At 39.1% G+C, this 24,130-nt stretch overlaps 1 long non-coding RNA gene and 1 pseudogene across 1 annotated transcript in view; both read left to right on the top strand.

Moving 5' to 3' along the window:
* The window catches only part of LOC122233191, a 149,909-nt gene extending 126,007 nt beyond the window's left edge, over positions 1-23,902 (top strand). The window contains exons 3-5 of the long non-coding RNA XR_006210687.1: positions 69-153; positions 9,801-9,928; positions 23,807-23,902. This is a non-coding gene — a long non-coding RNA (uncharacterized LOC122233191). The remainder of the gene's footprint in view (positions 1-68; positions 154-9,800; positions 9,929-23,806) is intronic.
* Positions 3,068-4,526, top strand: LOC102967741 (annotated as a pseudogene).
* Positions 23,903-24,130: the final 228 nt, after the last annotated feature.

The raw sequence follows: 24,130 nt of genomic DNA, 5'->3' as shown, positions 1-24,130 counted from the left end.
TGGCAAATATTTACCAAATAAACGTGGGCATGATAGTCTTTACAAAAACGGTGTTCTTTTCTTCACAGCCTTGCAATGAACATTGGGAAGTGGCAGTTTTCTAGCTGATTTCGTATTTAGCATGAAACCAGGATGAATGCAAAAGAAAACAAGGTACGCATGTATAAAACATAGAATAAGTTTCAGTTTATGACGCAGGTAGCTGGTTTTGGGGAAAAGCCAAAGCTAATAGGAAAGCCAAATGGCAGTGTTGGAGTTCTGCCATGGAAATGACAATTCTGGTCGGAATGGTGCATAGAAGGGCTCAAACGGCCTCTGACTAGCAGCTCCGACTTTACCGTGTCCAGAGTTCACATTAAAATACTGACAGAGCCAGAGGATAATGACAGTCCGAAACAACAAACGGTGAAAAGCAGTATTAACAGACTGTTGTTAGAATCTGGAAGAAATTTTCAGTAATTCCTGGGGCAACGAAGATGGCTTTATTAAAAAAATGATTTGTGTTCTACACATTCTTCCCTTCATGAAACAAAGCTGTTCCTGTCCCACAATAGACTGTGAGACCATTGGGAGTTACTAGAATTCTGAAGTTCTTCGTTAGTAGGAAGGATCTGTTTACTAAGATTTGTTCGTATTAAATGAGCTAATGCAGACTAGTTGCTTATCAGAGTGCTTGGTACAAGGTCATTAATAAATCGCCAGTAGTTCTTACATGGATCCTTTCCCAAGTTGCCAAAAATTATTGATTAAAAACAGAAAAGAATGAGCATTCAAAATAACGTATCAACAGTATAGGCTGACAGCCTGTTGCCAGAATCTGGGAGGCATTGTCACTAGTCACTATCCTAAATGAAACCCCATTTATAAAATAAGTGGGTTTTTTTCCTCATTCTTCACTTTGTGAACCAAAGCTATTTATTATCATCATCACCAACATATGTAACTTATTCTATGCTGAATTGTGTGAAGTCTATGACTCACTTGGGCTCCAGGCACCCTCACCCATTAGCCATCTTCAGGGCATCTGGAATCTATGGAATTATGTGCAAATTATGAATTTTTCTGAGGAGAAGATCCATAGCCTTTGGAAGGTTCTCAAAGCATTAAGAAGCTCAAAGCCACTGCCCCCATAGACTAGGAAACGGTATCAGATAGAACCTTCTCGTTTTACAGAGAGCTCAGATGGGGTGTCACCCCAACCTGTCTTGTTCACTTGCATTGATCCCGAAAGCCTCTATACCTTCACCCATGAGCTCTCAGCCTGGTGAAAATAATCCTAATTTGCAAGAGAGAAATACGCATATTACTGATTTTATTTTCACTAACATCCGCTAAGTATCTTATTCCTATTTTTGAAAGGTGGCCTTATCAAATTCTTTATCATTTTCTGGTATTTCTTGCCATTTTTGTATCTGTCACTGCCTCTAAAATCCAGAACCTTAAGTCTGAAAGGTTCGGTTATCACACTACGATGCTGTTTTATTTGGTTATTCACATATTTTCTCAGAATTTGGAAGTCTGACATTCAGATGTTTCCCAAAAAAACCATCAGTTCCTGAAACTGAAGCCATTGCTTTAACGTGTGCCTGTGAAGTACACAAAAGAAACCAAATGTTCTCTCTCCACCCTATAATAAGATCTTCATTATCCAAAGAATAGAAAGCACTAAACAAAATTCAGGAATTGATTCGTCATTTATGCAAAAATGGATAAACACTTGCAGAGTAGAAGGAGCATAGAAATTGTTAAGCCTACTAAGTTTAAGCATAGAAAATAAAACAAATACAAAGTAGTTAGCAGAAGCTGAATTATGAGATTGTAACATTAGAACTCTTCTGTGAAAATGGCCCCCAGATCATTATTCATGACCCTGGTTGTTCCAATCGTCACATTAATAGGTACTTTTCAGGCACTGATTTTTACTAATGACCACAAGACTTACGCTTTTATTCCAAGGTTCTTGGCATTTGCTTTTTTTCTTCCAAATGAACTTACCTGATAGCGTTTGGTCGGAAAACTTGTCAGGCCTCGAAAGGGATGGTGGCAAACTTTAGTAAGGTGCTAGCTGTACATGTTCAAGTTCAGGAAATGCACTTAGAGCCGTAGAAGCTTGTCACTCCAGATAAGCAAATTAGGAAGGTTCACTAGTGTGGTGGTAAGCCAGTTACATCACAAACAGAATCTTCATGTGTTCCTCCCACTTCTCAGAAGAGCCAGAGTGAAATCTGATACTTCTTATGATGTACTTAAAAGCATAAATATGGGTTACTGGTTTACTCTTACATTCTTGGTTAGGGCTGATAATTGGCACTTGAAACAAAAATGAACAGATCTAAAAACTGGATATTCCTTTTTTTAAATATAATTTATTGTCAGATTGGTTTCCATACAACACCCAGTGCTCATCCCAACAAGTGCCCTCCTCAAAGCCCAGCACCCACTTTCCCCTCTCCCCCAACCCCCATTAACCCTATTTGTTCTCAGTATTTAAGAGCCTCAAAAAACTGAGTATTCTTAAATATCACCTGAAGAAAACCTGTCTGTAATGCTGACAGAATTATATAACGGAGAAACAAACATAGGCTAAATGAAAGAAGCCAAGCACAAAGGACCACATCCTGTGTGATCCTAGTTATAGGAAATGTTCAGAATAGGTAAGGACGGAAGGTCGATTAGTGATTCCCAGGGCTCACAGAGTAAGGGAGACGATGGGAATGGCAAGTGACTGCCACTCAGTAGGGAGTTTCTTCTAGAAATAATGAAAATATTCTAAAATTAGATCATAATGATGGCTGCACAACTCTGTAAATGGACTAAAACCATTGAATTTTGCACTTTAATTGGGTGAGCTTTATGTAAGTAAATTATATTTCAGTAAAACTGACAAACATATACATTATCAATGTTTTGGGAGGCATTCTGGAGCATTAGACACTTTTCCCTTAAAAAGACAGAGCAGAGGCCCCGCCTTTCCATTCCAGCTGCTGCTTCTTTCCCCACTGCCGCCAATCCCAGATCTGTTCTTTAGTGCAGACAAAAAAGCAGGTATCAATAGGTCAGGAGAAGAATGACATTCAAACAGATTTCCAGCAACAAAGGCTTTGGAGGATTGTAGAAAGGTTTGGAACATGACAGTGTTGAACTGAACTGCAAAATAAAATTGGCTATCTCCTTACTGATGTGGGCAACAAAGGCAAAGGAAAAAAATTAAGTCTCCTGGCGATTTACAGCCCATTGAGGAGTCCTTGAGACTGGCAGAGTGACATTCCTGTAGGAGGTCAGCTGCCTCCATGATGACACTTTGCTGAGGGCAAAAGGCAACCTCAGCTTAACATTATCCTGACTTCCAGGTTCCTCGAAGTCTACTTTAACATGTAAAAATTCCTTTGGAAACTTCCCCCAAATGTATGTTGGCAATCATCCTCCAAGCATACACTGATGTACATCTGACAGGTCTCATGACTGAGTATTTACTAAACAGAAATAAATGACCTCTTCCTAACAATAACAGCTAGCCCTGTCAGGGTCCTGGAAACCTTGCTCCCAAGGAAGATTCCTTAGAAAATGACACTATCCCTAGCCTCCGCCCAACTTGAAAGTGCATAAGCAGTCACCCATCACAACCCCAGCGCAGCTGTTTCTGCCCACGGGTTCTGTGCCTGTGCTTTAATAAAACCACCTTTTTGCACCAAAGATATCTCAAGAATTCTTTCCTGGCCGTCAGCTCCGAACCCCCGCATTCCCACATCACTTACTACCAAAGGCAGAAACTGGAAAATCCTCTGCACTGAGTTGGCTGTCTGGTTTAACTTGCACAGAACAAAATTTTGTATCAAAGTCTGGTTCTCATCAAGCTGCCTCAGAACATGGCCTTGTCCTTGCTCCAGATACCAGCCCTCGTGTCTGTAATTTTAAAGGAGAAGGCTAGAGCTGGGACTTTGGCAACGGCGCTGGGTTTTATGTGGATGCTATTGAAGATCCTTGGAAAATTACCTATAGAATGTATTCTTAGGTAACTGAGGAGCTGCCCAACTCATAAATGCCCATTTTCCAGTGGACCCACAAAGGATGTCAATTTCTGGCCACTCTGTGGGAGCACATGAATCTCTAGTCTGTACTTTGAAGAATCCTGGAAAGTACAAATCTGTGTCAGCATTTGCTCCAATTTGCAACCCAGTGCTCTGTCTTTGGGACACGCACACACACACACACACACACACACACACACACACACACATAAAAACCTTCAGTGGATATTTGGGAAGAGATCAAAGTAAGTGGAAGGCTTATAATGCCTCTCATCTTTTGAAGTCTTATCCAGGTTCTCAGCTAGACGTGCTAATTGACCAAGGAAAAGATGACCAGTTCCTTTCAGATGGACAGTTACTACCTGGTAACTTCATAGCTGTTTGTACAAAGTCCCTGTTGTTTTCAGATTACAAGAGGGTTATTATTATAGCTACTACTTCATTGCAACCTTTATGACTGATCATATCAGACATCATCCTGAATGCTTGAATGCATGAATAACTACAGATAAGAGAGTTTCTTCAGGCCTATAGAATTGTAATGAACAGAATTGCAGGGGAAAAGGATTTGAAAACTCTGGATTTCATAGTGCTAAAAATGCATCACTCCATAGTTGAATCACTTTGAGAATAAATATAAAAAGCCTGAAAAGAAAGTACTTTTGGTTTTCTTATTCTGTGACATAAAACAGGTTTTGTTGTCATTTCTCAGAGATCATGAAGTTTTTCTAATGTATCCATGTAATAATATTGAAACTACAGTTGAAAACTTGCTTCAAAAGAGTGCTTTGGTACTAAATTTTTTCCCCACTATTTCACAAAATCATATGTATTTAATGAATTCCCTGCTCTGATGGTTAACTACCCATACTCCAATCTTTTGCTGTATCCAGTATGGTTCACAGATTAGTATCATTAGTATCTCCGGAGAGGTTACTAGAAATGCAGAATCTCTACTCCAATCTGGCTGAATCAGGCCTGCCTTTTAACAGAATCATAGGCGCAAGAAGGTGATTCATATGCACGTGAAAAGTGCTCTAAAGTAGGGCTTCCCACAGAAGATCTCCAGAGCAACTGCCTCAGCTGGGGTTTTGTTACAAATGGAAATTCTCAGGCCCCATCTAAACCTAGCAGACACCCTAACAATCTGTGTCTTATCAAAATCTTGGTGGTTCTGATCATGATAAATTTGCTGCACACGATAAAATCGTTCTGTTGCAAAATAGAGTCACCCGGGGAACTTTAAAAATTCTTGATGTCTAGGTTGCAACTCATGCAAGTTAAATCAGAGTCTTCATGCCTGGGAATCAGGTGTTAGTGTTTTTAAGAATTCCTCTGGCATTCAAATTTGAAAATCTGCATTCTAAAGGAGAAAAATAATATAAATTGATTTTTTTGATTGATCAAACTAGTTGTAGTTCTCAGAATAACTATGACTTATTTGACAAAATTATGTTCTAGCAGAAAATAATTGACTGGCCTTTCGGTTCATCTGTTGCAGGAGAGTTTTTTAAAATTCTTCATTCACCTTGAACTCTGTGTTTTTCTTCACTTAATCTGTTACAAATCCTCTGGTGACATTTGTGCTACAAATGTGGAAAATGAGTGAAATCCAAGCCCTAAATGTAACACGCCTAGGGCTTTAGAAAAGGATACAAGAGAACAGAAGAGGGAAATACCTCTTTAAAGAAGGGGTAGCGCATAAAGAGGTAATTATGTGTAACAGGGACAGTAGGCCATGCCTGCTAGCTGTTGAAAGACAGAAAGAGGAGAGCAGACGTTGTATTTTCTTAAAGAAGCACATGCCACAGGTTTTGGTTATAAAAAAACAAAAAAGACAGGGCAAGGGCTTCAGGTATTTCTGCAAAGTTGGGAATCACTTCAATGGGAAACTAGTAGTCTGTATGCAACTAAGAGGAGAAGTCCAGTTTGGGAGACACCATAAAGACCATGTCCTCCTGGTCTTAAATCATAAGGAAGATCCTGGATGGGATTCAGAATTCCCAGGGAGTGTGGGAGAGGAATGAGGCCCAGTTCTGGTGGTTTAAAGAAATTCATATTAAATAAGGGGGCGGCTCTTGGGAAGTTCAAACATTGTAACTTTTTGGGCTTCACTACTGAATCTATTACAAACTCCATTGCTCCTGTGTTCTCTCAAAATATTGCCAGGAATGTACCTGTCATACCAGTCAAGGCAGTGGCGAATGCTGCCTGAGAATAGATACCTGTCCAGTATCGGTATTAGTTTGGAGATGCCACTCCAAAATTATAAGAAATTGATAAAAGTTACTTAATCAACTTTCAGACAGAGACAAGAATTATGCTTTTGGTATATGTATTTTCCAGCATATTATACGCTCACACAAACTAACTGGAAAGCTGACAAGAGAGGAGGGGCCCTAGAAGTTAATCCATAAACCAGAATCTACGGACGTAAGTTGTGTAGAACACATTGAGTTCTTCCTTAAATTAGAAGGAAGAGCTATAGCAGATGTCCTTTTAGTGTCCTAATCTTACCACAATTATTTGAACAAAGAGGTTAGTTCCTCTGAGGCCTCTGTGGGTCCTTTTAAGCAGGAAATAAAACACTTGAGACAAATCACATGCTCCTGAAAACTGGTTGATTTGGGGAGCAGTATGGCTAGATGAAGAAAGGCCCTTGACTGAGGGCTTGGCCAGGTACAGAGTAGCAAGCAAGTGCTTTGAAACTTTCTGAATGTACCCTAATACCAAGTGCACATGTTGCTGCTGAGGAAGTTTTGGCAACAGATAATAGGGAGAGAGGGTAGGGACTCCTAGAAAGAGAAGGTGATTAGACACTCTTCAAAAATTTCCCTGTGGAAGCCTACGCTGTCCAAGATTCCAAAGATTATATCAATTCTTCTCAATAAAAATAGCCTGGGGAGGGCAAAGGTATGAAATTAGAAGTTTCTAAGGAAAAGGGTGGACTGGAGAATCAATGGCCAGAATTTGGGACTAAACTTTGATGGTAGCTGGAGGGTGGAGATGGGAAATCAGCTTGAGGCTGCAGAAACAGCACTTGGGAGCAGGCAATTGTCCTGAATAAAGCCTGGGGAGTTTTTTGAGATGAATACCTTCCAGTCACCGAAAATTTGGTTTGGGGTGACTTTTGGTAGTTTATAGTTTTCAAGAAATTGGTCCATTTCATTTAAGTTGTTAAATTTATGTGCATAGAGTTGTTCATAGTATTCCCTTATTGTCCTTTTACTATCTGAGGGATCTGTAGTCTTATCTCCCCTTTCAGTCCTGATTATGGTAACTTGCATATTTTTTCTTCCATGTTTCATCTGGCTAGAGTTTTATTGGAGAACTACTCTTTGGTTTGATTGGTTGCCTCTACTATTTTTCTGTTTACCACTCCATTTATATCTGTTCATATATTTGGAGAGTGCACTTCCATAGTAATGTGTACATTGTCTCCTTCCTTCTGCTTATTTTGGGTTTAACTTGTTCTTCTTCACTAGTTTCCTCATGTGAGGTTAGATAATCAACGTGAAATTTTCCTTTTTTTAATATAAGCATTTAACTTTACCCATTCCATAAATTATGATACATTGCATTTTCATTTTATTTCAGGTAAAAATATTTTCTAATTTCCCTTGAGTTTTTTTTTCTTTTGCCCATGGGTTAATTTCTAAATGTTTTGGAATTTTCCTGATGTCTTTATGTTATTCATTTCTAGCGTAATTCCATTTATAGTGAGCCATACGATGTAGGGCTGTGTGTGATTTCAACACTTGTAAATTGGTTAAGACTTGTTTTATGACCTAGAATATGATCTGTCTTGGTGACTGTCCTATGAATATTTGGAAATAATTTGTATTCTGCTATTGTTGGATGGAATGTTCTATAAATGGCAGTTAGTGTTAAAACTCCTATATCCTTGCTGATTTTCCATCTGGTTCTATTGATCACGGACTGTAGATATCTTCAACAATATTTGTTAATCTGTTCTTTTAGATGTATCAGTTTTTGCTTCACATAGTTTGATGCCTGTTATTAGGAGCATATGTATTAATATTATTATGTCTTCTTAGAGAATTCATCCCTTTATTAGTATTTAACAATAAATTTAATGTCCTTTGTTATCCTGATAATATTTCCTTGTTCTAAAGTCTACTCTATCTGATGTTAATATGGCTACTGCAGTATTCTTTTGATTGTTTTCATAATATATCTTTTACCTTTTACTTTTATCGATCTATATGTTTATATATACAGTGGATTTCCTGTCATCAACATATAGCTGAGTCTGCTTTACAATCTAATATGCCAGTTTCTGTTTTTAATTGGAACATGTAGAAATGTAGAAGCCTTACATCCACATAGGTCCCTTTCTACTCCTTTCTTTGTATTATAGTTGTAATGTATACTCACATACTGACATTGAAAGGCTCACCAGACAATGTTACACTTTTTGCATTTGATAGTTATATTTAAAGGACTCAAAGGGAGAAAAGTAACCTATTATATTTACCTTGATATTTATCATTTCTGTTACTCTTTATTTCTGTGGTTCCAGGATTCCCTCTGGCATTATTTTTCCTCATCTTTAAGATCTTCCTTTACTGTTTCTTTTAGAACAGGTCTGTTGGTTCCTAGTTCTAGTTTCCCATCATCCAAAAATGTCTTCATTTGCCATTACTCCTGAAGATTTTTATTGGATATAGAATTTGGGGTTGACGATTCCTTTTTTGTTAGCACTTGGAAGTTATTTTACTGTCTTTGGCCTCCATGGTTTTTGATGAGAAATCCATAGTCGTTCAAATTGTTTCCCTGTGTGTTTTATGTAATATAAATATATTGTCTTTATCTATACTATATATATACTATATAGATTATATATATATTTGGGTTTTGGTAGTTTGATTATGATATGTCTGGCCAGGCATGGGTTTTGTTTTGTTCTTTAGTTTATCCCATGTAGGGTTCTCAGAAATTCTTGAATCTGTAAATTTATGTCTTTCACAAAACGTAAGAAGTGTTTATACATAATTTCTTCAAATGTATGCATTTTTGCATCAATCAATTTCTTCTTTCCTTCTGAGACTCCAGTGATGTGAATATTAGGACTTTGATATTGTCCCAAAGGTACTTATGACTTTATTCTTTTTTTCCTAATATTTAAAAAAATTTTTTTTTAATGTTTATTTATTTATTTTGAGAGAAAGAGTGAGAGAGTGAGCCCGAGTGAGCACGATGGGCAGACAGAGGAAGAGAAAGGATCCAAAGCAGGCTCCGTGTCACTTGAACATACAAACTATAAGATCACGACCTGAGCCGAAATCAAGAGTCGGACACTTAACCAACTGTCCCACCCTGGTGTCCCCCCTTTTTTTAAAATTGTTTTTTAATGTTTATTTATTTTTTGAGATGGGGGAGGAGCAGAGAGAGAGGGAGACAGAAGATCTGAAGAGGACTCAGCGCTGACAGCAGAGAGCCTGATATGGGGCTTGAACTCATGAACCATAAGATCATGAGATCATGACTGAGCCAAAGTCAGATGTTTAACTGATTGAGCCACCCAGGCACCCCTTTCCTAGTCTTTTTTTGATTGCACTTCAGATTGGATCATTTTTATTTATCTATTTTCAAGTTCACTAAACATTTCCTCTGTCATCCCTTCCTCCATTGGAGCCATCCAGTAATTTTTAAAAATTTCAGATATTGTATTTTTTAGTTTTTAAGTTTCTATCTGGTTCATTTTACAGTTTATCCGCTCTAAAATTCTACTTTTCTATGCGTTTTCAGAATGTCCGCCTTTCTATGGAAGAAATGCCTCTATGTAGGTAAAGTGTTATCTCTGCTGCAACAGTAAAAGCTAAGAAGGGGAAAAAACCAATTTGAACACAAAGGCTCTATGGAAGAAATACCTCTAGGTAGGTGAAGTGTTATCTCTGCATGCAACAGTAAAAGTTAAGAAAAAAAAGAAAAAAGAAAAAGGGGAAAAAAACAATTTGAACACAAAGGCTCTATAGAAGAAATACCTCTAGGTAGGTGAAGTGTTATCTCTGCATGCAACAGTAAAAGTTAAGGAAAAGAAAAAAAGAAAAGAAAAAAAAACAGGAAGAAAATTCACCTTTTCTTTAGGGAGCATGGGTATAATGGGTGCTTGAACATCTTCGTCTGATAACAAATATCTAGGTGATCTTTGGGTTTGTATTTGTTGCCTGTCTTCTCCTTTGAAGAGTGGTCAGAATTTTCTTTTTCTCTTAAGTAATTTGCGGTTATATCCTGGATATTTTGGACATTACACTGTGACATTCTGGGTCCTTTTAAAGTCCTCTGGAGATGTCAGTTATTTTTATTTTGCTTTGTTTTGTTTTAGCAGGCCATCAATCCAGTTAGGTTTAGACTACAAGTTCTCTCTTTCTGTGGGTGGTGACTCGAACATAAGTTTCGTTTTCAAAGACTTTTCTGTGTTGCTTGGGTCTGCTTCGTCCATGCCCTTTAGAGGGATTAGTTAGGGCTGCTAGTGGTTTATATTGTCGTTCGGTTCTCAAAGCCATGCTTCTGCATGTCTGTTCCACTCACTTGTGGTTCATGAATGAGAACAACTTCCTCCAGTAGTCTACTCCCTGGGATCTTCCCTCCACTTTCTGCCCCTTGTGGTGCCCTTTCCAGGTCCTCTGACTAGACAGCCAGAGTTTCTTTCAGAGTTGGATCCCCCCCACTCTGTGTGCAGACCTGCTACCAGGACTGCCCTCAGGATGAAGAAGCAAGAGAAAAGAGAAAAGAATAATAATGCTGATTGCCTCCATACTCTTTGAACCACAGAGGCCCTCTTCTTTGTTCTATAGTCAAAGACATGAGCTTTCTTTATGGATCCTAGTACCCAAATTGCTGCTGCCGTGGCAAACTGCCCTAAGATTTAGGGCTTTACACAAGAAACATTTAGTATCTGACGTTTTCTGAAGCTTAGGATGTTAAGTGTTGCTGAGCTGGGTTTTCTGGTGCATAGCATCTCACGAGGTTGCAGTTACGATGCTGCCTAGGGCTGCAGTCATCTCCGGGCTGGGCGGTGGGAGGCTCTGCTTCGGAACATACGGCCATGGACAGGCTTCAGAAGTTCCACTCTGAAGGTCGCTACATGGCTATTGACAGGCTGCTGGTTCTTGCTGGCTGTTGGCCAGAGACCTGAGTTCCTTGCCACGCGGACCTCTCCATAGGGCATCCCGTGACTTCTCCTCAGAGCAAGTGAGGGAGAGAGTGAAAGAGCGTGAGCAAAATGGAAAGCAGAGTCTTTTGTAACCTAATCGTGAAAGTGACATCCCAACACTTTAGCCATATTTTATTTGTTGGAAGTAAGTCATGAAGTGCAACCCACATTCAAGGAGAAAGAATTACAAAGGGCATGAATATCAGGAGGGAGGGGTCTTCAGGGGCCATTTCAGAAGTTGCCTACCACACTTTCCTCAACCAAATGCCTGGTGTACATGATCTTAAAGAGCATATTATATCTTCAGACCTCACCCATGTAGCATGGAAGAATATAAAATACTGTCGCATGTTTGGTTTTCTTTTTTTCCTGGCAAACATAGATTCCATCTGGGTTCAATAGAAATTAAGGATGTTGAAAAATGCAAGACAGATCTAGAAAGAGCCAAGGATATGGAAAATAAATGTGGGTATGTTTGGTGCATCATTTTAATGCTAGAATCGTTTCCTAGTCTGAATATTGTTAGGCAAATGAAGTATAAGAAACATCTGGCTAGAGGAAAACAAGGCACAGATTAACAGGATGAACAGAAGTTAGTGGAGTATGTTATTTCATTTTAAACTGTTCAAGTTTGCAAACATTGTAAGTCTGAGATCAAATCACATTCCATAAGGGATAAATTAAGCTACTGCAAATTGGTCCTTTATCAAGTAGTGAAATAAGAGAAGTTCCTGTTTTTTAGACTTTACATCAGCTTAAGACACATTGAGTACATTAACGCTCTTTGAAGGATTAGAATCCTTAGGTATGAGGCTGGCAAGATAAAGAATAGCTAAGATATCTTTAAAAGTCACAGATTTGCAGGGCACCTGGGTGGCTGAGTCTATTAAGCATCTAACTCTTGATTTTGGCTCAGGTCACAATCTCACAGTTTGTGGGAGTTCCAGCCCCACATCGGGCTCTGCGCTGACAGTGTGGAGCCTGCTTGGGATTCTCTCTCTCCCTCTCTCTCTCTGCCCTTCCCCTGCTCTCTCTCTCTCTCTCTCTCTCTATCTCAAAAATAAACTAAAAAAATAAGTGACATATTTGCTTCTAATACTGAGGGACAGAGTATAATTTCCAAAGAGGTCCACAATAATAATTTTCATTCCCCATGATCTTCTGTGATGTGATCTCACTACTTCCCAATCAAGAGGTAGAGTGTATTTTTCCACCCCCTTGAATCTAGATAGGTTTTCTATCTGCTTGACCATTAGAATATGACAGAAGTAATGCCATGCCATCTCCAGTCATCACTCTTAACAGATCCAGAAGTTCTGCTTCCTGTCTACTGAAGCTGTGAGCCACCATGTAAAAAGTCTGGGCTATTCTTTTAGAGCAAGAACTACAGAGAGATGCACTGAGTTTCATACATGTGAGTGAAGAAGCCATCTTGGACGTCCTGTTGACCCTCTAGGTAACTCCAGCCAGAGCCTCTGTCTAATTGGAATCACATGAGAACCAAGTGAGACTCAGTCAACTGATCCCAATTAACCAACACAATCATAAAAGATAATAAGAGTAATAATTTTAAGACATTAAGTTTTAGAGTGGTTTATACACAATAGATCATTGGAAACCATGATGTTTCCAGAATTTGAAAAACATTTTTGTATTAGACATGGACATTTTGAGGGGTGCCTGGGTGGTTAAGCATCCAACTCTTGATCACGGCTCAGGTCATGAACTCATGGTTTCTGGGATCAAGCCCTGTGTCAGGCTCTGTGCTAGTAACACAGAGCCTGTTTGGGATTCTCTCTCTCCCTCTCTCTCTGCTCCTCCCCCGCTCACACACATTCTATCTCTCTCTCTCTCTCTCAAAGTAAACAAATGAGCATTAAACAAAGATGTAGACATTTTGTGAGGTTTACAATATTAAATTACTTAACCATAGCATACCGCTGATATATATTTCATAATATCTATATTGTTGGTTCTCAAGCTCGGAAGTTTCCCAGGAGTAATCTGAAACTTGCCCCTAGGCATGGAGGGCACAAAGAGATCTAAGAAAGAGGCAGACCACTCCAGATTGATAGATGGCAGGTTCAATAAGTGAGCAAACTTAGGTATGAGACTTGCAGGCTGAAAGATCAGTAGACCTCTGCACCCACCTGCCAGAATCTTAAAAGTTTATATAGAGGCCTGACCTGGGTTTAGTCACATATACCATCCAGAGGGCCTCAGCACCACTTTGCTCTCTCAAGGCTACTTCCTTGAAAATGCGTCCCACGGTGGGAATGGTAGGTAGAAGGTATATTCCAAGGACAGGGCAGGTGGTGGGGAACCTTCAGTTGCCTGGATCCAGCTCAAGGGTCAACTGGCAGTTACATCCTCCGTATGACTTCCTCAACACTGTCTGGATATGGACACAAAGGTATAGTCTGTGGCTTAAAATACAGCGAATAAAATAACCATAGTGATTGCTCTATCCTAAGATGAACATTATTACATATTTATGTGTTTCCTTGCATAGTTTTTTTTCCTATGTGTTTTTTTTTTGGATTCACATTACACGAGTGTGTTTCTTGCCTCCCCCCTCCCAATTTAGCAAGTCGTATTGAGCATTTTTATAGCATTACACTTTTTTGAAAACATAAGCATACTAATTGTAAATGTTCTCCGTATGCATTGAATGTGCTTTAACCATTCTCTTATTATTTTACGTTAAGATAATTGCCAATATTCCCAGCATTTCACTTTTGTAATTAGTACTCTGAATTTCAGCCTTGTACATAAATGTGTGTTCATCTTTGATTATCTACTTAGAGAGGATGCCTGGTTAAAGGATATGATCATTATAACTTAAAAAGAAAATCATATTGGGGTGCCTGGGTGGCTCGGTTGGTTGGGCATCCGACCTCGGCTCAGGTCATGATCTCACAGCTTGTGGGTTTGAGCCCCGCGTCAGGCTCTGTGCTGACAGCTCAGAGCCTAGAGCCTGCTTCAGATTCTGTGTCTCCCTGTCTCTCTGTTTCTTCCCTGCTCACACTGTGTGTGTGTCTCTCTCTCAAAAATAAATAAACATTTAAAAAGTCATATTATTGAATCAGGCTGCCAAGGCTAACCATGTATAACAGGCACTTTCATCAAACTTTAGGGATGCCAGATTGATTCAATCTGGAGTACTAGCATCAATGAATTAGTAGTGGTGACCTGGTCTTCCTTTATGAGGACTGGCTGTAAGACCACATGTAGTTTATCTTTAGCAGTTAAGGATGCTAAGATAAATTAGTGATGTTTAACTTCAGTGAAGGATGGAAGAATAGAAGCACATGTGATTTGTGTCCGCTACTCAGCCTTAGCCAGTCTGGGGCTGAGTACATATTCAGTAATTTTTGCCAACATGAAATCCAAAAAAAAAAAAAAAAGTTTTTTGTTTTCATTATAATGCCTATTTCCACAATTATAAATTTGGTTGAATGGTTTTTCGTATGCTTGGTGACCATCTGAATTTATTCTTTTGTGAATTGCTTTTCCATTATCCTTTATCCATATTTTCAATTGTCTTGCTAATGTGGACTCACAAGAGTGCTTTATATGGAAGGATAATGAGATTTTTTTCTGCCATGATCCAATCTTTATCCATCTAATTTATGATATTTTATGATTATGATATTTTATGATGAGTAAGGGTGTTCGTTGCTATGTGGTCAAACAAATTTATGTTTCTCTTCGTGGTTTTGTCTTTTGTTTGCATGTTTAAAACATTTCTTCCTACCCTAAAATCTTCTAAATGTTCATCTGTATATTCTTTGGTCTTATTTATGATTTAATTTATATTTCTCTCTCTAAATCCATCACAAACCAACTATCCTCGTAAGGCATATCAAAGAGAGACAGACTAAAAGAGGGGGTAAAAAGATTGAATAAGAAAATATCGAGAAAATTGTGGGGCACCTGGGTGGCTCAGTTGGTTGAGCATCTGACTTTGGGCTCAGGTCATGATACTGGAGTTAGTGAGTTCGAGCCCCGCATCAAGCTCACTGCTGTCAGCCTGTCAGTGCAGAGCCTGCTTCAGATCCTCTGCCTCTCTCTACCCCTCCCCCACTTGCAGTCTTTCCAAAAAATAAGTAAGTATTAAAAAAAGAAAATATCAAGCAAATTGAAAATAGTGATATTGATGATAATAATAGTAATAATTTTAATAAAGCCGAGGTGCCATCCAGACATAGTAAAATTCAAAGTGAATATGCTAAATGAATGAAGCCTACTTTTATGTTGTTGAAGTTTGAGGTTACTTTGGTAATGAGCATATCTTTATTCACAGAGAACATATAGCCATAATGAACATTTATGCATAAGCTTTAATATACCATAAAACTATGAGGCAGACCCTAAAATACAAGTATAAATTGTCAAAAAATGGCTGTACTAGAATTTAACACACTTTCAGTCTTGAACAGATGAGCTAGTGAATAAAGATACAGAGCATTTAGATAATGTGTATGGTAAAATTGATTTATTAGAGAAGAATTTATATCTTACAACTAAAAATGCTCGTTTTTCTCAAAACCTAATGGTATGTGTTACTATATGACATATATTAGGTCACAGAAATGTTCAGTTGAGGACAGTCCTATTCTCTGGCCTCCGTGAAATAAACTTGGGAATTAATTTTAAAATAGTTTAACAAAACATACAAACACTGGGAGTTAAAATGATCACGTAAGAATAAAATAAAATATGGGGTGCTTGGGTGGCTCAGTTGGTTCAGCATCCGACTCTTGATTTCGGCTTAGGTCGTGATCTCACGGTTCAGGAGTTTGAGCCCCATGACAGGCTCTGTGCTGACAGCCCAGAGCCTGCTTCTGATTCTCTCCTTGTCTCTCTCTTGCTTGCACTCTCTCTCTTTCTTTCTCTCTCTCTCAAAATAAATAAATAAACTTAAAAAAAAATAAGATCACCCATTTCAATAATTTCTTGGCCAAAAGGAAATAAAAGTCCAATTATAGGGTGTTTAGAAAATAATCATGCACTACACATGAGATTGAGTGGAAAATGACATCTATAAGAGCTCTATTTTAAAAGCCGAATAAATGAAAATAAATGAACAAAGGATTCAAGTCAAAGAATGACAAAAGAAATGGTTCAGGATAAAAGCATAAATTAATATATCAGAAAACAAAAAGCCCACAAGTTTTGGGTCTCCATAAAGCACAGCAAAATAGATTAAGTGTTCACACAAGTAATCAAGAGAAAAAAAGTAAATTGACCCAGGTATAACATTAGAAAGAAACTACCTGACACCTTACATACAGAAGAGAATATGATAATTGGAAATATATGCTACTTAAATCTCTGTTAATAAATTTTTAAATTTGCATCTAAATCAGGACAATTTCCTAAGAAAATGCTAATTACTATAACTTTCTTAAGAAAAGCTATAAAACTTTAAATGAACAAATAACCTTGGAAGAGTAATGAAGGAAAATTAAGTTGTTTTTCAAAATATAATGTTCTAATTCTGCATGAGTTGGAGTAAGTTTACTCCACCCTGTCTCTCCCACTGAATACAACTATAAAGTCTGTATGGGAGGCATGGAGCCACTATTTGAGAACTCAGAAAAGTTAATAGTAGCAGGGGACTTGGGAAGAAGGCGAATTCAGAATGCCACTGAACCAGCAATGAGTTTATCATTTTCTTCCCCTCCAGGATCCCCCAAGGTTGAATGCAACAGTCTGAAACCCAAAAGCAGGCATTGATACCGAGTGAGCTCCGGAGAAGGCATTCTAGTTCAGGCTTAAAAAGGGAGAAAGAGAGTGTTTGTTTTTCTCCTCTCTGCTTTCATACTTCCCAAACTTCAGGCAATCTCTTGAGCACTGCAGTGATGGCAGAGACTGTAATGCAACAGGAATCTGCAGAAGCCAAATCTTGGAGGAAGAGCCTTCCTCTCTTATCAGCAGAGCTGTAAATCCGGGAGGATGGGGCAAAGGCTTTCTGTCTTCCTGCTGTTTGGCCCAAATGCAAAAACACAGTCACAAAAGTGTGCAGGAGAGCAGGGTAACGAAGTTATCAGCTTTTTGGAGAGAGGACTGAAAAGAGGAGCCCTAGAAAATAGGAATGTAATGGGGAGGTCATGGGAAACAAAGGGCTTGGGATCTTCTTGGCTGCTCGTGCATGGATTTGATTTTGATTTGTAACTGGACGCCAGCCACCCAGGTTCCAGATTGACCACTGGGGAGCTCACCCATAGGAAAAAGTCCTAATAGCATTGCAGAAACTTTGGAATCTGAACTAACATGGGAACGAACACCCACAAAAGGCCGGTTGGATCTTGTGACCTGAACCTTGTCAGGTTAACTGACAACTAAAACAAAAATATCAGCCCTTTCTATGGGATTTAAACAAGATCCAGAGTCTCATAACATATCTAAAATGTCCAGGATACAATTAAAAATTTCCCACCATATAAAAAAAGAAGCCACAGATTGCATGGGAAAAGATGACATATTAGAATTATATACTTCCAATTCACAAAGACTTCAGAGAAGGTATCATAGAGATACCTCAACACTCTATGTTGAGGTCATAAACACTCTTGGAACAAGTACTCATGAAGCAAATGGAAAAACAGATAATCCTAGCAAATGGAAGATATGAAGAAGAATCAAAGGAAAATTTGAGACTTGAAATATATAATAACTGAAATTTAAAATTTAAATGGGCCCAACAGTAGACTGAAGATAACAGAGAAATGGGGAGTACTAGCAATCTAGAATTATACGCAGCTATGTAATTACATATGTAAGTGTATCTGTATCTATTGATCCAGATATAGATATAGATATAGGTCTTTATATAATCTGTATACTTTTACATATGTATCATATACATATCCAGCAAAATATCCTTCAGGAATTAGGGTGAAAAAAACACATTTTCAGATGAAAGATAACTAAGAGGATTTGTGCCAGCAGATCTGCTCTGCAAAAATTTATAAAGGAAGTTCTTCAGACAGAAGGAAATTTGAAACTTGAGGAATGAAGAAAGAATAAGATGTTCACTAACCATTTGGAAATGCAAATTAAACCATGATGAGATACCACTACCTACTTATTTGAATGGTGACAATCACACACACACACACACACACACACACACACACAATCAAATGTTGGGTAGAATTCACAGCCACACATTTCTGTTTCTATTGTGAATGAGAAATGGTACCTGCACCACCCTGAAAACATTTTGGCAGTTTCTTATAAGATTAAATATACTTTTCCCATATAATCTAGTAATCCCATTCTTGGGCATTTGTCCTAAATAAATGAAACCTTAAGTTTACACAAAAACCTGTATACAAACTCAGAAGACTCTCAAAGTTATTATGCTAAGTGGAAAAAAAAAAGTCTCCAAAAAAATACATACTGTATGATTCATTTATATGATTCTGAAAAAGGTAAAACTATAGGGATACAGAACAAATCAGTAGGTTGCCTGGGGACTAGGGGTGAGGAGAGGGCATAATTACCGAGGAGTTTTTTGGAGTGAATGGACCTGTTCTGTATACTGATTGTGGTTGTAGTTACATGAATCCATATAGGTGTCTAAATTCATGGAACTGTATACACATGAAGTCAATTTTATTGTATGATAATCTTTAAAAAAATTTTTTTAAATGTTTATTTACTTTTGAGAGAGACAGAGAGCATGAGAGGCAGAGGGGCAGAGAGAGAAGGAGACACAGAATCTGAAGCAGGCTCCAGGCTCTGAGCTGTCAGCACAGAGCCCGACGCGGGGCTCGAACCCACGGGGTGCAAGATCATGACCTGAGCCGAAGTCAGCGGCTCAACCAACTGAGCCACCCAGGCGCCGCCCCGACTGTATGATAATCTTAAAAATAAAATTTATAAAGTAACCATATTATAGGTGCCTCTAAATGAGAGTGATGGTGATATACTTTGTCAATAGGAAATTAATTATCTTTACTGATACTTTCGTATTTCACACACTGGTAGGAGAAGGAAAAGAGATAAAGAAAAATATGCCTTTTTAAAACTTTTACCATCATTATTATTTGTTATTAGCAGAGCAACCTCCAGAATTATGGTAGAAATCACCAATAGAGTTGGGTTCAAGCCTTGACCTTGGGGTGTAGCAGTATCCCATGTAAGGTTCTCAACACATGTGCCTTTGCAAGTTCAAGATGCAAGTCCTGCAAAGGTTAGCCAAGGATAACCCCAACTATTGTTTGGAAATATGCTCATGGAACTCAGGTCTCCTGGACAAGAGCACCTGCTTTTCTAAAGACTGTTTTGAGACCAAGCTACTTTTCATTTGGAAAGGGAGGCACACAAATAAGGAGATGGACCAGGAGACAATCCAGACAACTTCCACTGGACTTCAGCCACCCAAACACAAGGCAGAGCGATGGTGTGACATGACCTGTGTCTTGGGACCATTTTCTTTGAAGCGACATGTCTGAAGAGATGAATTTCATCATGCAAAAGGACCAATTAGTGACCGCGTATGACAGGCTTGGGCTGGGTTCCAACAGGCTGGCACAGCACCCCATTAAGGCAGAAGGGGAAGGGACTCATTGGATAATTTCCAACACTGGATTGGCTGATGTGGGTGTAGACTGCCAGATCAGAACTTTTTTGATTCCTTCTTCTGGGGTTTGTTAAAGGCTCAGGTTTAGCCTGTGGGGATCAGAGACCAAATTATCTGAGGGCAGTACATCATAGATACAAATGCAGAGATTGACACGAATGATACAGTAATGCACCACATTCACTGCAAGCTTGCATTGCTAACAAAGCACAGCACGTTGAACATGCCAGGCATTGGAAGGTGATAGCAATAAACCGCTTATATCTTCAGGCTTTATGGGCATCTTTACAGTTCTATCACTTCACCTATAAAAATGGAGTAACCATGATATTTATTTCAGGATTTATGGAGGATTAAATGAGATAAAACACAGAAACAGGATGCTTAAAAATTTTTTTTATCTGCATCTAGTGTTGTAACCAGATTTACAACATTTATTAGGAGATTAATTATCTTTACTGATACTTTTGTATTTCGCACACTGAGCTCTGTCTTCGGGTAATTCTACTTAAAGAAATATACAAGGTGGTATATTTTTCCAACCTCTGTGTGTGGGAGACTGTCTTTGTTAAACTCACAACAAAAAGATACTCTTATAGAAAAGAGTCACAAGGGGGCATCTTCCTCCTGTCCTTACTGTCTGTCGCTGTGATTAGCTAACGTTGTGTTACAGATTTTAAAACAAAACCAGACACTTTTCCCAGCGCACGTGGAATCTGAAAATTTTCCTGCTCCCCTTCCATTTACTGGACTCGATTCTTGATGTCTCAGAAGGGTCTTTGCCAGCATAACTCTGCTCCCTTTCTTGGTCCCCTCTCCATGTTTCCCCAAACACACACGCGTCCTGTCTTTTTCAGCACTTGCTTTAATGTAGAAAGATGGTTGCCACCGAAGGGTGGGATGGAGGTGAGTGTCCTCTGTCACCGGTCAGTGGACAGACAGGGATGGAAGTTCAGTCTCTGGTTGATCAAACCATAGGACTCTGAGTCAGGGTGAGAGAAATATAATGCATCCCTCCTCCCCGACTGCACCAACACACTTTCTTTCACAGAAATCTTTATTTCATGAGATGAAGCCAGGGTAGTTTCTTTCTCAGCTGAGTCATTTGAGTAGCTTTTGGTTGCTTCTCAATCTTAGTTTTTGGGTATAGTGAAAGTTTATCATTTTCTGTGTCCGTTACTTATTGTTTAAACCCTGTTTAAGTCAGGATTTCTGAACCTTGGTGCTATGGACATGTTGGTCTGGATGATTCTTTGTTGTGGGGGCTGTCTAGTGCATCCTAGGATGCTAAGTTGCATTTCTGGCCTGTCCACCGGATACTAGTAACACTGCTCTCCACCCCGCCAAAGAGTAATACTGCTCTCCCCCTAAATATTTACAAATTTTGCCCAATGCTCTCCGCAAAGTCAACCCCCGTTAAGGACCACTGCTTTAGACTAGAGAGTAGAATACGTAGAGAGCTTTGAGGAGTAGTGCCCAGATGGGAGCTGGAGTCTGAATAATGTTCCCTGTGCCCCCACTTTCTTACCATGAGGACGATGAACATAGTCCTGACTGTTCAGCCTATCATAAGAACACGACGCCGTGTTGACTTTATATGCTCACCCCTAGGGCATGTGTCAGGATCATCTAGGGAGTTTCAAATGTGCCTAGACCCACGCCAAATACCTCAAAATATTGTTACCTTCATCACTGTTTAGAAAATAAGGCATTTACAGGGCCACCTGGGTGGCTCAGTGGGTTAGGCATCCGATTCTTGATCTCAGCTCAGGTCATGATCTCATGGTTTGTGAGTTTGAGCCCCACGTTGGGCTCTGTGCTGACAGTGAGGAGCCTACTTGGGATTCTGCCTCCCCTGTCTGTGCTCTCTTCCCAGCCCTGCTCTCTCCCTCTCTCTCTCTCTCAAAATAAATAAATAAACTTAAAAAAAAAAAAGAAAAGAAAGCATTTACAGGACAGTTGACACATGTTATTTAATGTGATCATGAAGAAGTACATGACACATTTAACTTTAAAAAATATTTTAGTTAGGGGCACCTGAGTGGCTCAGTTGAGCATCCGACTTCGGCTCAGGTCATGATCTCACAGCTCGTGAGTTCGAGCCCCGTGTCGGGCTCTGTGCTGACAGCTCAGAGCCTGGAGCCTGCTTCGGATTCTGTGTCTCCCTTTCTCTCTGCTCCTTCCTCACTCACATTCTGTCTCCGTCTCTCTGAAAAATAAATAAATATTTTAAAAAATTTAAAAAATATTTTAGGTAACTAACTTGAATCTAAAAAAATCCAAAAAAACCCTAGAATAAAAAACATTTTAATAACCATATTTTAATATAATCCAGTGTTTTTATGCACAGAAAGACAAAGGTTCCTAGATGGGCTGGGGTGAAAAACAGAGAAAGGAAGATTTTAACCTAATGCCCATGGCTGCTCAATTAAAACTCCTGTGAAAATTGGGTACCGTTACATAATTCACCACAGTTATATGTAAATATAGCAGTCATCAGATAAACTTACTGTCCCAAACCAAAGATCAGAAAGCTCTTCCAGAAACTGATTGATAACTCTTTCCTGTAGGAACCTCCGAAATGTTGGGGTAGGCTAAGCTTTCCAGGCTTTTATCTCTCCTTTGCTTTCTGGGTTTTTTTTTTCCCTTTCCCCTGCCCACTCCTTCTCCCCTCCTTTGCTTTGTGAAGTCATCTGTCTTCTCATTGTCACGTGACTCAATATGGTAATTATTTGTTCTTTTCATCAAATATTTCTAGCTTTCTACTTGGAATATGGTAGGATTATACTTCCCTATTCCTTTTTGGAATTACAGATGGCCATATAATTTTCTTTGGCCAATGAAATGGAGAAGTGATGTGTATCACCTTTGGGGACAACTTTGGGAGGCCGTGAACGATTCATTATGTTCTCCTTTTTTCTGCCACAGCACTCATGTAAAGCAAAGCCTGTTTTGAAAGACAGCCCTTGGCTACAGGTTTGGGTTTATCAGTCAGGATCCAGTTCAGCTGCATGTGACAGAAAGGTCAATATCAAGTGGGTAGATGGGAAATCTGAGATAAGTATGGTGATTCTGCTCGGCCCATCCCCTTGATCACAGAGTGGGTTAAGGGATGGGCATGTAACCCATGCCTGCTCTAGTGGAGACCTTCCTTAAGGTGATGGTGGTGGTTGTGTTGATAACTTTTTAAAGTTAAACTTGAGAAGAAGAGTCTTTCCTTCTCAGATCACAAATCTGAAGATAGAGACTAAATCTAACATGCAAAGAGAAGCAGAAGGAGAGAAAAATGGAAGATCTAAGTAGTTTGTGATTTCCTTCCCAAGCCTTTTTGAGACCAGCTCCGCCCCCTACCCTTTCCTGTGTGAGCCAAGAAATCCCTTTTTGTTTAAATGAGGAGAAGGGGGTGCCTATTGTTTGCAACCAAATAATCCTAGAGCAATTGTCTACCTCCCTGGATTTTTGTGAAGAACACATGGGCTAGTACACATAGTAGTTGCCATGGAGTCTGACACATACAAGTCCTGAAATGTTAGCTCTTAATGATGTGTTTGAAATAACACAGAGGAGATACAATTTGGAAAAACTCTCTCTTTTTTTAAAGTCTCAGCTCACATGAGGTCTTGCTCACCCCCCAGGAGGATTCAGACCTTTCTCCTTCCTGCTACCCCTTCTCCATTCCTGCAGTCATCTTACTGCTCTGTAACTGTTTGCAAATTACGTTCTCTTCTGATATCCTCTGAACTTCTGGAGGACTGGATGGAACTGGGTCTTATTCAGCTTTAAAACCTCAGTATCTAACATCCTGGTGCATGATAGATGGTCAATAAATATTGTTAGAAAAATCAGAATTTGAAGAACCTTCATGATGAAAGATGGCAATGACAGAATCAGCAATTATAGAGTACACACTATATTCTAAGCACTGTCCTAAGAACTCTAGGTGTTTATGATTAAGTCCCTATAGTCACCCTAACAGACTGTTTTTGTTGCCCCATTTTACAGATAAGCAAACTGATGTCAAGGTGATACATTAGTGAATGGCAGAGCCAAGATTTCATCCCCGGCAAACTGATTCCAGAGCCCTAACAATTCAGCCAATGCCCTGTGATGTCTCTCATTGAAGGAATTTCAATAAATATAGATGGAATTAAATCACCTGATATTAGAGAGCGAGGAAACTTTAAGATCATTGAATTCTAGCATGAAATAGATGCAGCTGATGCCAAGAATTGGCGGTAACTTGTTCAGGTGGTTTATGTAACTGCCGGGACTTTCTCCACAAGGCTCCCGGCTCCTAGCTGGGATAGTTTAATGAAGGTCTCTCTC

This window comes from Panthera tigris, chromosome D4 (assembly GCF_018350195.1).
Source record: "Panthera tigris isolate Pti1 chromosome D4, P.tigris_Pti1_mat1.1, whole genome shotgun sequence".
NCBI lineage: Eukaryota > Metazoa > Chordata > Mammalia > Carnivora > Felidae > Panthera > Panthera tigris.
This window is presented reverse-complemented; position numbering and strand designations above follow the sequence as displayed.